The following is an 11,279-nucleotide window of genomic DNA, read 5'->3' as shown; positions in this document are numbered from 1 at the left end:
CGTATCAGGATATAGAGAATTGTCCGTATCAGAAAGTTACGGGTGCCTTAGTAATGAACATCCAGTTTCGGGCAAATTAGTGTCAAAATGTGCGAAAATTTGACGTTTATCAAGACATGTAGATTTTGCTCCAGTGTTGAAGGCATGTCTCATTTCAAATTGTGCACACTTAGTAATTCAGATTTACACAGGTCACAAGCATGGTATTTCTTACATATCAAATGGATTGTGTTTTGGTTCCAGGAACAAAGTCCCAAGATGGAGACTCTGCGAGCCAACATGTGGCAGCTGGGGCAGAGGATGGACCAGATGGTGTTGATGATGATGAGGATGATGATGAGGATGATGATTTTGGAACTCCAGATGAAGACGGAGGGAAAGAAGATTGAAGGGAGCCATGTGAACGTTCTGGTGGGACCTCCATTTTAACTGCCTTGGGACAGTGGCATAGTAAGATATACTGATTATGCTCTTCGTGGATGCTCCAAATCATCGAAATAGCAATGATAACCAACTCATGCTAAAAGGAAAGTTGAGAGAATAGAGGATCCTCAGCTGCATTTGTCTATGAAAAATTTGTGTAACATATGGTCGATTGGATCCAAGTTATGGAAGAAAGATTAAACCAAAAAAAAAAACCACAAAGGAAGAAGCACGGACAAGCACATTGTACAATGTGTCAATGGAAACAGTAAAAAAATAAGAAAAAGCCTTTGTTTTCACATAAAAACTGACATTTCATGTTGTGATATGAACCGCCTTCCATTTGCTTTATGGTCGTATGAAATGGTAACTGTTTATGTCAAAAGTCATTTGGTGGTATCAGAGGCACAACACACTGCTGGGATGAATTTCTGTTCATATGGGAAACCAAAAAAACCAGTGAAGGAATTTTGTGTAGATTAACATAATGCAGTAGACACTGTTCAATGGATTCAAACTTTACAAGACCTAGTGTACTTTGTACCCTCTGGCATTATGCAGTTACATTAACATGTAGGGCTTAACCTGAATTTCTTTTTGAGATTCTTATGATTTCAACACTCAATTTTACATCCAAAGCCTTTAATTTTGAAGTACATTAAGGTTATAGAATTAAAGTGAACTCACTTCTGCTACAAAATGGAGACCTGCATACTAAGAAGAGGGTGCTACAGTGTATTATGATTTAATGTCATTCCCTTGATTGTGCAATGTATAGTACAAATATAGTAGAAATATTTACATTATATTTTCATGAATGGAGACAACCAAAGCAATATTGTGTAGAAATGTAAATAAATGTAACTTTTTTTTCTTTTTTTTTTTAGCAGAGTATAAGCATGCGTGGCCAGAGAGGACCAATGTCACACACCACCGAGAAGAATTATCAAATTTTATGAATAGTCTGTGTGAATGAGAGTATCTACTTGTATTACTTTACACACCATTTTGCTTGGTAATGTGACACAAAGCTACAGTATTGTTGGAATTTGTCTTCTTTCAACTGAGTCACTTTTTGTGTGACACAAGCAAGTGCAGAGCTGCCATCTGCTAGGTTCATTTTTACTGATTTTCTTCATAAAAATAAAGACAAATGACTTTGAAGTTAACTATTTTTTTTTCTTAAATTTGATTTTGATTACTAAGCATGTGAATTTTCCCATTTTGTTATCAAAATATGATTTTTTTCTTCCTGTTTTTTAAAATTTAAACTGTGTTATTCCCCCCCCCCCCCCTTTTTGGGGGGGAGGGGGGGGGGGAGGGGGAACTCTCGAGGTTGACTGCCCTGTTAAGTGTGTTGGAAATATCATGTATTACACAGAAGATCAGATACTGAAGGAGCCAAAATTTTTTTGCAGAAAGATTCTTTGGATTTTCGCTAATTGTGGGACGTTTTCGCTTTTAATTTTGTTGTTGCTTGTGTCTAGTAATCGTTCTCTACCTTTCACGAAATAAACAAGAATGAGTAACAAATAACAGTACTAGCACCAAATGCTTTTACTCTCGAGGTTGACTGCCCTGTTAAGTGTGTTGGAAATATCATGTATTACACAGAAGATCAGATACTGAAGGAGCCAAAATTTTTTTGCAGAAAGATTCTTTGGATTTTCGCTAATTGTGGGACGTTTTCGCTTTTAATTTTGTTGTTGCTTGTGTCTAGTAATCGTTCTCTACCTTTCACGAAATAAACAAGAGTGAGTAACAAATAACAGTACTAGCACCAAATGCTTTTACCCAGTGATTCCCTGTACATAAAAAAGTTGTATGTTCTGCATTCTAAGTATGAACCTACTGTACAAATGTGTTGTTATGCCCCTGGTATTGCTACAAAATGGCCCACATTACATAACTGCAAGACCTACAGTAGTTGCGTGCGATCCCATACTGGCATGGCCAAGCTTTTGTGGGTTGTTTTTCTAAAATTAAATTTTGTTTGCAGTTATTTTCGTAAGTTGCAAAGCTGATTTGCGAATTTCAGGAAAATAAAATCACCAGGGGGGTGTTTCATAAAGCTGTTCGTAAAGTTACAAACATCTTACGAGCAACTGGTGATCAGTTCTTGTGCTGAATTATGGCAATTCTCATATGTATAGCACATCACAACTGATCACCAGTCGCTCGTAAGACGTTCGTAACTTTACGAACAGCTTTATGAAACACCCCCCTGGAGGGTTTCACCTTGTACAGTACATGGTTCAGATGTTACTTACCATGAATCAATCACTGGAAGAAGTCCGTGTTCTCTTTTTTAGTGACACCTGTCCATCGCCACTTTGTCTCTCACAATCATTGTCTTCCATTTTTTCGTGTGTCTAATAAAAATTATCATAAGGACTTGGATGGTCCATGTACAGTACTTGTAGTTGAGTGATAGTCTATTAATCAGTAATTGTTCATGGTTCCCTGATAAGATGTTACTGCATGGTTGACATGTACAACCAACAACATCTGGGTACCATGTCCCATGTACTGGAAAAGTGGAAATTTTCGTGGTGTTGAAATTTTCGCGCATTTTACTAGAAACTAGCGCGAAAATAAAAGCACGCAAATATTTTTGGTTGCCATATGTTCCTGTGCGTTTTGTCTTGATTCCGTGAAATTAAAAATACGCAGAACTCTTCTCACCTGGCCAAGCGCGAAAAATTAGTTGCGCAAAAATATCCACTTTTACAGCACTGGATGGGGAGAGGTGTTATAGGATTAAAGGAGAATTCTTGACCAGAAGTAACTTTATACAAAAAAGAAAGGCAAACAATTCACAAGCACAACAATGAAAATTGTTGCCAACTGAGATTGAATATCAAATACTGTAAAACGAGGAATTTTCGCATGCATTTTAATTTCGCGAATTTCGCGAGCGCCAAAATTCGCGAAATTAAAATGCACGCGAAAGTTTTTGTCTACACTACATGCATTGAACGCCAGTGGCAATTCGCGAAAATTTCATGCCATGAAAAAGGCTGTCGGCTCCAATTCGCGAAAATTTCATGCCGCGAATATATCATGTTTTACAGTACATAAAACTACAGTCAACCTTGCTTAAGTGGACCTCACATAAGTCGAATAATCGCCGAAGTCGAAGGTCTTTTCCAGTCTTCTTCTCTTTATATTATACTTTGTATTGATTTTAATCCCTCATAAGTCGAATTTTCTCTAAGTTGAGGCTGTTTCTTCAGTCCAAATAGATTTGACTTAGGCAAGGTTGTCTGTACAGTACATGTAATTGATATGAATGTGCAAATGAGTGAGCTGATATTATCACCTCACAATTTTTCAGGGATAGTGCACCCCCAAAAAAATATAATTATTAAAATTCAGCTCTTCTGCTATAATATGTGTAAAACAGCATGTAATCCCTAGCTGAATAGCCTCAAAATAATGATCAGTCAGATATATTAGGATTTGAGACTGGGGCATAGTTGCTTTTTGAGGAATAAAAAGAGGATATTTCAAGAGTGTATGCAAAACTCTATAAGCAAGCACATTTATATTGCTATTCAAAAACTGTTCAGTGAAAATTAGTGAATTCCACAATTTCATAAGTTCCCTAATTCTGACACAATTTTGATGAAAGTCTAACTGTTGTGTTTTATAATTACAATGTATATCTTACTCTTTCTTTTTAGTCTAATTTTTAACTGGTCCAGAATTGTCCTTTTTATTTTCAAAGCCCTTTAGGCAGCTGGAGAAATAATCTTGGCAAATGTTGCGTTTCCTTCATCATATGAATGAGATCATTGAGGCATGGATGTCAAGTGCTGATAAAGCAAGAATTAACTAGTTCTTAAAGATCAATATTTATACAATTAAGTATTGGGCATGTTAAAAAAAAAAAAAGAAGGAAAGAAGAAACAAAAACATGTCACTAATGTTTTCTCCTATGTACCGTCTGTATGTATGTTTGTATTCCAGAATCTTATTTGTTCACATGCATATGTAATCATTGGGCCATTCAATATGAATTTTGTTGGCATTATCAAATTACTTTATTGACACATATACCTGTATGATATGGGATATGGAATGCCAGCACAAAAATGTAGCCCGCTTGTTTTGTAACACACCATGTTCATATCCCGTAGAGAACCATGGAAAGGGGCTGTAGCTTGGGACAGGATAGAAATCTGATCCCGATGTAGATTAAAAACAAAATCTTCAAGGCTCGACTCGCATGACCATTGGCAACAAAGACTTGTGAGTTACCATTAGTATCATAAAGCTACTGTCCCAACAGAGTTTAAGAAATCATGCAGCTGTATTATGAAATTCACTATAAGTGAATGAATTGGACAATATTTGGTGTCCAAATCTATTCTGATTATCCTTCAGTATACATTTCTGCATCATCCATGTTATGAAGGTACATATGTGTTGGTGAGCCCCAAAAAATTGCAGTCTGTGGAGACACATCTCAGGTAAATGTACAATGTAATTATTGTGGTGTCAATTCTATACAAAGATTAAAGGAAAATACACCATTGAAGTTCAAACTCAGTGTGGTGTTATTCATTTATCTTTGTCTGTTTGGCTTTCTGATCAGTCTATCTTTTTCTCTCTCTCTTGTATCTTACATAAAAGTTTTTATATTTTTTTAAATGAAAAATCAAATGGAATGTTATATGCATTACATTTCCAAATGCAATACTAATTTGTGTGTGTGTGTGTGTCCACACACAAGAATACTGTACCAGGTAAAAGTTTTCACATAGCGAACATTGCTGTAGTGTAAGCATTTTTTGAAAATGGTTAGTTCTGAGTGTGTTAATGGGCCTACACACTGAACACAGAAGAGAGACAATGATGGAGAAACAAACCACAACTATTTGTTTATCTATAAACAGATTGTTTATTTGCTAATGCTCATCCACAAAGATGGAAAGACTTAGTGTATAGTCGAGACACACATAGTAAACCTCACATAAGTCAGCATACATGGGACCATGGAAAATGTGTCGACTTGCGTCAATGTCAACATACAAATATTAATTGCTACCCTGCGATGCCAAGCCACAAGTTTATCAGTACAATACATTGTTTATATTTCCACTCCATAATTTCCTCCAATCTCTGCATAAACCTGACCAGAAAGAAATGACTCTATGAATACTAAATTACACTTTGTAAGATATCTCCTAAAGTTTAATAACAGAATATGACACAAATCATGAGCACTAACTGCTGGCTGCACCATGATTTCTACATGCAGAAAAATGTGGCACTTATGTTTACACTTCAAAAGGCTGCTTTGAGAGCAGAATCGAGTATCGTCCTGGTTCACCTGCAATACAACTTGTACCAACCCAGGATGTAGACAATTATGATGCAGAAGTTAACAAGATAAATAAAGAAAACATATTCAGGAATCTTTTATTGCATTGATTTACTCAAGTTGTTGACTTGCGTGATGTCGACTTATGTGAGGTTTGCTGTCTAGTGTCAGTTGATTCAGAGAAACTCGGAAATACAGTACATATTACAACTTGCTGGGCAATCACATTGGATCAATTTACTCATACCATCATTTAAAGAATGCGATGTCCACATTGAAGCAATATTACATGGTAGAGGCACAGACCTCGGCTGATTGGCTTCAAATACATAATCATACTTTCATCATAATAAAACAGTGTACATATAACCTATATCTCAAGGTACATTGGTACACAGTGACACCTCTTGCAGCAGAGTTCCACATAGCATTGTTTATATTTCCACTCCATAATTTCCTCCAATCTCTGCATAAACCTGACCAGAAAGAAATGACTCTATGAATACTAAATTACACTTTGTAAGATATCTCCTAAAGTTTAATAACAGAATATGACACAAATCATGAGCACTAACTGCTGGCTGCACCATGATTTCTACATGCAGAAAAATGTGGCACTTATGTTTACACTTCAAAAGGCTGCTTTGAGAGCAGAATCGAGTATCGTCCTGGTTCACCTGCAATACAACTTGTACCAACCCAGGATGTAGACAATTATGATGCAGAAGTTAACAAGATAAATAAAGAAAACATATTCAGGAATCTTTTATTGCATTGATTTACTCAAGTTGTTGACTTGCGTGATGTCGACTTATGTGAGGTTTGCTGTCTAGTGTCAGTTGATTCAGAGAAACTCGGAAATACAGTACATATTACAACTTGCTGGGCAATCACATTGGATCAATTTACTCATACCATCATTTAAAGAATGCGATGTCCACATTGAAGCAATATTACATGGTAGAGGCACAGACCTCGGCTGATTGGCTTCAAATACATAATCATACTTTCATCATAATAAAACAGTGTACATATAACCTATATCTCAAGGTACATTGGTACACAGTGACACCTCTTGCAGCAGAGTTCCACATAGCACTGATTGCGGTCACTCTCACTATACAGTGTACCAACTCATTTGTAATGCTCTTTATCTTGGTCACTTCCCTTGACCACCTGCTCCATTACAAGGTCAGTCTTGGGAAGATAACAGTCACACTCACTGCAACTAGTAGGCTACGGACTCGTTTGCATTGCTCTTGGACACTAACCTTGACCATTGCTACATGTACCGGTACATGTATATCGTACCTTGCAAGGTCATCAGTCTTGGGACAATTATAGTCACTTTCACTGCAACTAATACAGATTAAGTCATATTGCTCAGTCACTAACCTTGACCATCACTAAATTACAAGGTTAGTCCTGGGATGACTTAATCATTCTTACTGCAAACGATACAGACTTACAAATTGTAGTTGTGTTGCTCTCTTCCACAAACTTTGACCTGTGCTACCCTCAATACATGATCAGTCTTGAATCAAGGAATCACCATATTAACCCAATGAGGACGGGTCCCAAGTATACTCTGGCAGGGGTCTATGGAAAATGTGTGTTGCAGCAAAATCAGTCCGTCCTCAACGGGTTAAAGTAGACAGGAGTACATGCCCTTTATTGCTACAGGTTTTCTTACAGGTTGAGTCTCCCATCAGCAAAACACTAGGATGCCTCACACAACATACATGATCAGAACAATTGACGCTTGCGTAAAATGCAGCTGATAGATATGGATATAATTTGGGCTAAATTTTCATGTTAGTTATATCTTCCATGGTGTCAGTTACATCTTGATGTATCAAACATGTAATGAAATCTGGGGTATGTACTGAGACTGAAAGACATTGTTACACATTTTCGAGGCTATGAGAATACGTTGTATGCGTAATTGCAGGGTAAAAATGAGAGAAACATCTGAAACTTATGGAAAAAAAAGTCTGAAGTGCATTTAACAGAATAGTGCATTTGAATTGCCAAAACTCTGAAAAGTGAGTTTTGGGCAGAGTGAAAAAAAAAATCCGAAATCAGATAAAACACTGACCTCTCACATCCCTGAATTCTGTTGGGTCAACCTAAGAAATTGTTATAACCAACGGTGGACTCCCATAATAACGAAGTCTTCAGGACCAGCAGTTTTCCTTCAGTATATCAAAATTTCTTTATAATTGAACAAATAACCAATAGAAAACATAGAGAGGATTATGTTGCAGCCTGAACTTTTACTTTGTTAATGATAATGATAATGAATAGCACTTATAAAGCGCTTACAATGTGTTACTGATGTTTCTAAGTGCATTAATCCGGAAAAAAACTTTGTTGTAAACAGAATTTTGTTATAACCATGTTCATTATAACAGGAGTACACTGTACAGTGTACTTTGCTGACGGAGCTGTACAATGTTATAATGCATGAAAAATCTCCAGCGTACATAAATTTGGATAATCATGGTGATTGTCTTGCTTATCACTTTATGGTTTTAAACTACAAAAACCATACTCCGTATTTCCTAAAGGCAGTAATATATTACAATAATAATAGCCGTGGTCACTACAAGAAACAATGCATAGTTTACTTCCTGATAATTTCCAGAGGTTTGAGCAAAACTACTGTACAAGTGTATACAGATGCGTAGCTTACAAGTAATGGGAAACTACAGGACATGTTCCTGTAGTTTTAATATATAAAAAAAATTCAAACGCGCAACAATGCGCCAAAGAATGTGCAAGGTGCATAAACAACATGACATGGATTCAATCACATGGCAAACTTCTCAAAGCTTCAGCCCTACTCAGTCACACCATGCCAAACTCCGCATAGTTTTGCATAGTGACCGCAGCTACTGTAACATAATAGGGCCTACTGTCTTTGGAAAATACTTAAAGAGTAGTAAACGTAGTCACTTTCAGGTGTGCCCTTTCTTATTTTTTTAAATAAAGGCATTTAGATCCGATTTTCAAAAATAATATTTGCACAGCATCATACATATCTACACAATATCAGAAACTCTCATAGCATGCCACAACCATCCAGCTCAGATCTTTTTAAAGTGGGAAGCATCAAACAGGAAACAATATTAAAAAGAACTTCAAACTTGTAGGTGCCAGGGACTTGGTTTACTTTGGCAAGTTTGTTTGTTGTCGTTGTTGTTTGTTTTTATTCATCACAATCCAGCAATCCCTCCCACGTAACTTGATATAGTTGTTAAAGTTAGTAGGCCAACTCAGGTGCAGGCCTACCGACGGAATGCGCCTCAGTCTGACAGGAAGGCCATGATTATCTATGTTACTCGGAACATCATGAAGCCATGACAATATGGCAAACTGCGCTATTAAAAAAAAAACAGGGTCTCGTTGTGACGATTCCAACAGCCCTGCCGCCCGCTCCTATTGCATGAGACCGAAACAGAGAGGGTGAAACCACGCAGTGGAGTGTAATTTCATGTCCCTTAAAACCTCTTAGTGTTAACTCGTTGAGGGCGTATCCCGGTATTATCGGACAGGTGTCCATGGGAAATAATGTGTGTTGTAGCAAAAATCAGTCCATCCTCAACAGGTTTAGGCATTGTTATCTGCATTCAGGATTTGACCTAATTGTAAAGTGTAGCGATGTGTCTCAGTCTGATAGGAAGGCCATTGACATAATAGAGATTAGGGATATTAGGTAATCTCTATTCAATGACAACTACATGTACACTGTATTAGCAAGTGGGCTATGAAGCACTCCAGTGTACAAACCAGTGTGTGAACAAAGCACACTTAGGCTCAAATTTACGAAGGTGGTACAATTGAAACCTTGGTTTAAACCATGCACAATTTGTATGGAACGCCAAGTGTCGCATGGCCTTTTCGTTGACAAAGCGATTATTTCGTTAATGAAATGAACATTTTATCAGCGATATGGTCATTTTGTCCATGAAATTGTACTACCATCGTGAATTCGGGCCATAGGGTTAAACCCTTAAGAGAAGAACCCCCCCCCCCCCAAAAAAAAAAATAAATAAATAAATAAATAAATAAAAAATAAAAAAAATTAAAAAAATACTACTTAAAAGAAAAAAATCCTCCTTCCTACGTACAGACTGTATAAATTCAATAAACACAATTTCCAAAACACATGGACATGTTGCAGTTGTACAGTAATAGAACATGATTCGCTAATAAGCACAAACTGAGGCACAGTAAGAGCCTTTTCTAAAAAAGTACACACATGATCTAGTGGCACTATTTTGCAGTTAGAGTAAAAAAAAAAAAAAAATGCTATTCATATCAAGCAGACACAGTCTCTGATATGAAAATAGATTTGTGGTACATTTACATCACACATTATTTCAACGTATAATGTACAATATGCACGATAAATAATCATACTCTCTCTTAGCGTTGACACTGTGTTATGTTTAGACAAGAGTACAGTCAATGCACTTCCTTCGTGTACATGTAATGCTGACATCATCTCTTTGACTGCATTTCCAACAGATCTGCACATTGAAAAAAATTACAAGGGTCCAGTAGACCTGTTCAGTTTAAAACATTGTAACTTATGGCAGCCCTAACTGGCAGCACTTCCAAAATAAGAAGAAAAGATGATTCAACGGGTTGTGCAACGAGTCACTCGGGTGCATTGCTATGTCAGTGTATAAATCAACTACTGTTAGGCATACTGAAGCACCAGTTATGGGCGAAATATACACATGTACATTAAAACAGCACCCAAATGTAACAGGTCTGTAGTTGTGGTAGGCAGGAAATTTCAAATACCGGTACTAGTATAATGCACAAATTTCACCAAGGATATCGATGCCACAATGGACCTACAGTACAGTATACAAACACACCAGTAATTTTGTCCCTATTTGAGTGGTGCACATCTTTGTTTTTGTCATCTAGAAAATAAACAAAATGTGTAGAAAAAAACTGAAATCTGCTCAAATTCACAAAGTTGAGATCAGGTTTCACACTACTGCGGCTGTCATTAGTCCCACACACAAAAAATGAGACTATAAAATTTAAAGCAAAAAGCTGGTTATGCCACTGAGTGTGGGTGTGTCTGTGTCCATGTTTACACAACATTCAATGTTTACATAGTCATCACAGAAGTGAACGGAAAGAACATTCACCTTTGCCATACATTTATGATTTTTTAACATTTTTGGTAACAAAACAACTCTTTGTTGAAAGGCAGGGCACAAAAAAAAAATATATATACCTGTATAACAAAAACATTATTACAAAATGATGTAAAATCAGTCACACTGAAGATCTCTGTTACTCTTTTGGTATAAAACAGTATCAACATTTAAATGCTTCTATCATGTAATTCTTAGCCTTGATCTCTTTTATTTTTAAAATCTGCAATAAGTCTTTCATTACATTCTCCCTTTCTTTTCTTTCCTCGAAAAAACAAAACGAGCAAAAGCCTATGTTGTATGGCTCACACCCCCCCCCCCCCACACACACACACACTGAAGTG

This window comes from Diadema antillarum, unplaced genomic scaffold (genome assembly GCF_040938485.1).
Source record: "Diadema antillarum isolate AM-2024a unplaced genomic scaffold, OU_Dant_1.0 seq00000170_RagTag, whole genome shotgun sequence".
In the NCBI taxonomy this organism is placed as follows: domain Eukaryota; kingdom Metazoa; phylum Echinodermata; class Echinoidea; order Diadematoida; family Diadematidae; genus Diadema; species Diadema antillarum.
Note: the sequence above shows the minus strand (reverse complement) of the source record.